The sequence below is a fragment of the Botryllus schlosseri genome, chromosome 10 (assembly GCF_051294905.1).
Source record: "Botryllus schlosseri isolate E-star chromosome 10, Bs_hap1, whole genome shotgun sequence".
Lineage (NCBI taxonomy): Eukaryota > Metazoa > Chordata > Ascidiacea > Stolidobranchia > Styelidae > Botryllus > Botryllus schlosseri.
In genome coordinates, this window is record NC_137245.1 from 8,088,670 (window position 1) to 8,095,755 (window position 7,086).

Here is a 7,086-nt window from a genome sequence, read left to right on the forward strand (position 1 = left end):
CTGCCCGCACCATGCATGGAGTGGCCCGCAGTTGAAATGCAATAAATTACAGTCAAGGATGTAATTATGAAGTTAAAATTGTAATATGAGAAAGGTTCACAGTGCAGAACCTATCAAGGTTCGTTCGTGAACGTGAACGTCTAAATTTCCGAGGTTCACACACAGAACGAGTACGTGAACCTCACGTTCACGCCATCCCTATAGCGCTCAGCATCCACGGATTGCACGGAGGAGAAAAAATCGGAGGTGCAGCCTAGATGACTTCGCGGTCGCATCTAAATCGTCAAAGCATCTCGATAATGCAGGCGAAAAATATCATCATATCTCTCTCTCTCCGAATTAGGAAGGTTCGAATACGGAGCACTAACGTATACAAAACGTTCGCCCCGTAGGCTATACATTGCATATATATATTTCTGACGTAAAAGTGGTAAAAGTCATATACTAGCAGAGTGTGGTCACTTTGCACATTTGCCCGAATTTGTATAAAGGCCGTATTTTCACAATCTAGTACTTTAAAGCTTTAAAATGTTCGTTACTTATGGATTCACTGTTTGATCGTCATCCACAGAGATTATAAGTGCGAAACTTCAAGGCGCCGCGAACTTCATTCTAATGTAGGGGCTCTCAACATGGGGTTCATGGACCCATTTCGGTTACGAAGCACCAAAGCAGGTGGTATGAGATGCATTGTGGAATTATGCGTTATTTAGAGCCAAAAATTGTTCTGAAAATCAGCATACAGTAATAAATTTGATGTGCAGATTTATTCAACTCTAGAATGTTCTTCAGTAATCGCGCGATTTCACATGAGTGCATTTTTTGTTTGTTGTAGTATGGGTACCACTCCCTTAAATAATACTAATATTTCAAAATATCGTAGGCATAATTTACAGAAATGAGTCAAACAGTCTTCGCAATTATGGCAACGCCACAACGGTGTATATTCCTAGTATCGCTCGGGACTACATCCACACGGCTACCGTAAATTGTGGTATGTGATAGCTACTTACAAAGCCTGCGTGGTCGTTGTTTATGGCTTTTATGGTGTTTTCGACTGCAATAACCATTTACATCGTGTAGATATTCTATGCTGATTCCATACCTGTCGACATGTAGCACGGCTCACTTCTATAGGCTTTTGTAAGACACCCCTTACATGGAGCAGATGGCGTGTGAAGATTACTATCGTGATAAGAAACAGGTCGTCAACTGAAATAGCTAACCTATTAGCAAATCTCATTCTAACGGAATTTGCATCCCCAATCATGAATCTTACACTGATTTCTCGAAGTCTGGCTGATGTCTGTTACCATTTAAGTTTGATTTAAGTGAGTGACATATATTTAGATTTGCTAATACAGTGTCCATTTCAATCTTGTAAAAGAAGAGATTGGATGATCAAAGGACAATACAGAATATTAAATGGAAATTAGGGCCATAAATAAAATACTTTTTCGTTTTTTTTTTCATACATCTTTGAGCAATCTGTATTAAACTGAACATTTCACTGAAGGAAAAATTCAATTATGTATATTGTAGAATTTCAATGGCTAACGGGTACAGAGAAAACGTTCTCGCATACCCGCTTTCTCTTGCTGATGTTAATTGTTATTCACATCTTTGTGTAAATTTATCAGGTACTTCACGTGTGTGTGAGTGTGTGGGGGCGGCGAGGGGGGTCAGTGCTTCACCAGGAATTCACCACACAGCACGTCATTGCCTTGGCATGAATTCCCATTGATCGGAGTACCGGAGTTGCAATGCAATGTAATAGGCAGCCATCTCTTGTCCGGAAAATATTTCGATTCTTTCAAATGCATCCCTACATATATAGGTAGTCAGCGAATTGTGCTCATCAATGAAATGGATATAAAGAATACATGCCTAATGCAAGAAGTTTAGCAGACGCATGGGATCTATCTTGATTTGATATGTCCCATTGGGGTGTTGGCAGCTGTGTAACTTGTTTGTGAGGTAATATCTGTCGCAAGTATAGAAACCGGCTTTTTACTCTGATCAATAGCAATGTAGCAATAGTCTGACTACGCCTTAGGACAGTGGTTCTCAACCTTTTTGGCTTCGCGGACCCCTTTTGAATGTCACGGACCCTCGCGGACCCCCTAAAGTTTTAGTTCAATTTTAGCTCTATTATGGTGCAACCTTCATCTGTCTTGTGCAAATATGAACTGTTGGCTTGTGATAAACAGCAAAATCATGATTTTTCTTGAAAATGACATCATACTATTTATGTAGAAATTGGTAGACTTTTATTATTTCAAAGCTAATTTTGCTGCTGTATTTCTTGAAGTACGTGGTCGAGTCTTGAAAATATGCGTCTTCGTTTTGATATGAACGAGGAGTGCCGAAAACCATTTCCGCAAAGATAGATGGAGGCTAATGCAGTATTAACGCATAATGCTTCCGACGACACTTTTCGTATGATCGCAACATTTATGGCACCAAAATGAAGAAACATATATTTTATGAACATATCACGTCCAGCACCTAGCGCAGGGACGGGTAACATACGGACCGCGGGCCGGATTCGGCCCGCGACGCATTTTGATCGGCCCACAGAGAGATTCTACCGTCAAAGTGAAATCAGACAAATTTTATGCGCCAAAGAATGGAACCAAGTTTTCCGCCCTGAGAAAGACTGTCATGAAACCACTGGTTCTGTTCGGGTTTACATATATATTTACGAGTAAACATTTTCGACCATGAACAATTGAAAATTAACAAGACAAGGCTGCATACCAATATAACTGGCGATATAAATTTCAGGGTTGGAGCGTAATGCTTTGATAGCAACGAAACACTCCTTGTTCATCAAAAAATCAGCTTTGTCGATAGGGCATCCGCAACAAGAATGCGCCAAATCTGATAGCTGAGCTTTAAGAGCAGGTATATCATCGTCCAATTTATGACGAGTGTCAGCCGAAAATATTCGGGCTCATTTCAATATGAATATACTATTCAATTGTCTATTGAGGTTCTGTACCCCCAAGAAGCTGTTCAAATATGTGGTTATCACAGGATAAAATGGATTTCGAGGCGAGGTTTCAATCCCTGCATTGGGACAAATTGGGGAAATACTTCGGCAATTTTTATTTCAAACGACTGTTCACTAATTTGATGAGACTGACAACTTCAAATCGAGAAGACATTATGAAGTCACCCTGATTGACCTTACTATCTCCATATTTTTATTTTTTCAACAAACTTCAACAAAACGTCTCTCAACAGCAATATGTTTGTATCAGCAGGTTATTGGAAAATTGGCAATGAAACTGAATTTCCACACTACGATAGTTCATGACAGACGATTATTATGATGATATGAGTCATGAGGTTTCAGCCGTTGTGGTGTGAAATTGCCTCATGCTGTCTCAACTTAAAAAATAAAATGAAAATTACGTTATCAACCATTTAAAAATTTAGTGGTCTCGCAGACCCCCTGAATTTGCTTCGCGGACCCCCGGTTGAGAACCGCTGCCTTAGGAAAACATTGTCCGGTCTAGCCTGCGTAAGGTTGTGTTGGGTATTCTATTCCGTTGCAAGTCCTCGTCGAAATTGTTGGCAAAATATAGATTCTATGGAATGATTTTACCATTTGATTGTTCCAATTGAACATTTGGTGATGACTAAAAGGTCACCCTGTACTTCAGCATTGTGGCATAAGTCGTGTAGCCTGAGTCGTCGCTTGGTGTCGTGCGCATAAACATATTACTTGTATGTGTAGGGTTGGAATTATTAGCAATATGAAGTCGTGTGACATCATATAGGTTCGTGTTCACGTTCACGGTCACAAATGGAATCTTTCAAAAAGGTTCGCGTTCACACGAACCGGAATCTTTCAGGGTGCGAACCATCTCTAATAAGAACTACAAGCGATGGTGTGGACGTGAGGTTCTGTGTGAACCTCAGAAATTTCACAAACGAACCTTGTTAGGTTCTGCACTGCGAACCTTTTCTATTCATTACAATTTTCCGCATCATTATAACATCTTTGATCGAAAATCTTTGCATTTCAACTTTGGACTAATCTCTGCGTGCCGCTGGCAGCTTAAAAAAATTCAACACTAAACTAGCATGCAACAGACCAATCTCATAGTTTTTACTTGCTTGTTACAAAAGTTTGCTCGAAATATTTAGGTTTCCGTTAATGAATATTTGGTGACTCTCTGTTGTGATCTTGGCAACTATTAGAAACCAGTGGGTGGGAGGCAACTATTAGAAACCAGCATTTCGGTCGTGCTGGGTGCTTCTAAGCTAGGAGACACCAATGCGTTTCGGGTAACATGCGACTCCGTGATGCGCGCTCCTAAAATGGTTAGCGGCGATAAAACCTTGAAATAAAAGAACCACCGTATGTTGGCCTAAACGTTCCACATGCTGTCCACTGTCCAGGCCAGCGCCAGACTATCGCCGAATAGCCCAACGCCGGCAGCTTGAGCCGCACGTATCAAATGAGATCGGGCGAGAAGAATAATGAGCCCCGTGTCAAAGTGCGAATTTGGAATCGTGTTCGTCTCACGAAAAGATATATTCTTTTAGTTTTGTCTGATACGTGTAAGTGATTCCAATATCGGGAACAGGGGCAAATCTAGTGTCAAACCAACCTTAATGTGACATGATAAAAGAGGGGGGGTCACAATTTTCATCATCGGGACATATCATCGTAACAACAATGACGGGTCTGTCACTTATTGGCTATGGTCCCGAACACAGTGGACTTGGAAACGAGAAAAGCATACACAGAAGATCTATCACAGCATGACTAAAATTCAATGATATAAATATTACGAACTTTAAGCGATAGGTCTAGTGCGGTAGCGACCAAAATTTATACCATTCGCGACCACTTTGAGAACCCCTGGTGTAACCAATGTCGTTGCCAGCTGCAGATTAGCGCTTGTTGGGATTCCTTGTTTGAAACGCTAAATATGAAAAAATGTTTGGCGCGCCATAGTTGGTAATATTTTGACATTGTTTCGACACTTTGACACGCTGCAAACGAAAGGTTGCCAACCCCTGGAATATAAGCGTACGCCTAACTGTCCAGGTTAGACAGGAAAATATAGGCCTATTTTGAAGACGCCAGTCTATTGCTACATTGATATTAAGCAGAGGGAAATACCGGTTTCTATAGTTGCTACAGATAATATCTCAGATTAAGTTGTACAGTAGCCAGCACCGCAATCGATCGTATTTGGATTTTGGTCACATTTTTAAGTACCATTCTCAATAGACCAGTGGTTCCCAAACGGTGGGGAATTCCCCACTGGTGGGGAATTCAATGGTTCCTGGTGGGGAATAGACGCATTTGTTCAAAATTATATACAGGACAGACGACATATTCACGGAGATACATGCGCAATTATACCGCTACCAGTTAACTGCTATGGAATGTATGTATCGCAAACTATATTGCGTGTTGTTCACAAAACCTCATTTTTGACTATGGATGGCCAATGATGGCGTCACAAACGCCTGATTTGACTGATTTGACGTGAAATAACGCTTTCGCGAAATTATGAGCGTTACTGGTATCGGTTCACAATTCGTTTTATGTTGCAGTTGTAGGCAATTTTCTTGCGTACTGGTGATGGTTGTGTGTCTTGTGTATTCAAACCAGTGAATAGCTGCTCTGTGACGACGAAAGTGCTGGGTAGTGGGGAACAGGACCGTAACTGCCGCACCCCAAACCCCCAATTGGGGAGAGGGCAAGCTCGAAGGGGTCCAAATTTATTTCGTGAATTAACATAAATTAAAGTATTTTTTTTAAATTTATGACACATTTTCGAAAAATTTTCACGCTGGGTGCGCGATTTAATATTGCCAAATATCTGATTATCTGGTACCCTTCCCCCACGAAACTAGGTAGAATTTATAGAAATGGAGACTTCGGCGTCGGCTATTACTGTGCCACGACGCACCAAGGCATATGAAGTTATAGGCCATATGTAACATGCATCTCCGAGAAGTGTGCCAGAACGATCAGCAGTGAGAAGACCTTGGCCGAGAAGGAATGCCTTTGTAGTGACCCAAACGTCGATATATATACAATATATATGTTTAATTGGCTGGCTTTAAATGGCTGGCGCCGAATGTTCCTGTCCTGGCGATCTGAACCCCACGGGATAAATGCCATCCCGAGGGAAAAATAATTTGCAAGTAAAGCAATACCAATTTGAAATCGTGTGTGCCTTTTAGTTTTGGCGATTCCATATCTTTTGACATAACAGATATAGGAGGTCACGAAGTAGCATAATGTAACGAAGTCAATATACCAACGGGTCCGCCCGAAGATGTTCAATTTTTACTTAGGGGTCCTACCTTTTCCAACACACCTCCCTCAGCTCTACCGGTAAATCAGATAACGTGAGCTGAGGGGGGATGAAAAATTTGTAGCTAAATATATGAAATTCCCGGTCATATTTTCCGATTCAAACACGAATTAGATAAATTTTTCGCGCTTCGCGCGTTTAGTCGTAGAAAGGTGACACACTAAACAATAGACCCAATGCAGCTGATAAGATGCAGGGAAAAGCGTACAGGCTCAGCGGAGCTGAGGGGGTTCTTGGGGTCCAAGACCAACGTTTTTTTGGCGGGGCTGACAAAGAGCTGTTACGGTCCTGGTAGGGAATGAAGGCTCGGAATAAATCTGATGTGGGGAATGAAGACAAAAAGGTTGGGAACCACTGCAATAGACGGAATACCAATAGTCCTAGTGTGGTGACTTAACTATTCTTCAAGAAAATGCCTGTCTTTGCCGTCCGAGTCTCGAATCCTATGACTTGGGTCCGAGTCATGCGCAATGACTCGAGTGCAAGTCAAGTAATTTTCCGTATTTTAAGAAAATGACTCAATTCGAGTCATTACAACACCGGTTTCTACCACTGACGAGTGTCAGTCGACAATATTCGAGTTTGTTCCAATATTAATATAGTATTAAATTTTGTATTTCTCATTCACTGCGCAATTCACCTAAATCCGCACCTCGAAGTGGGTGTGAGGTCGACCAATTTAGCCAAGTGCAGCCGGCGTCTACTCATCTTTCATCCGCATCAAGTTCAGTGG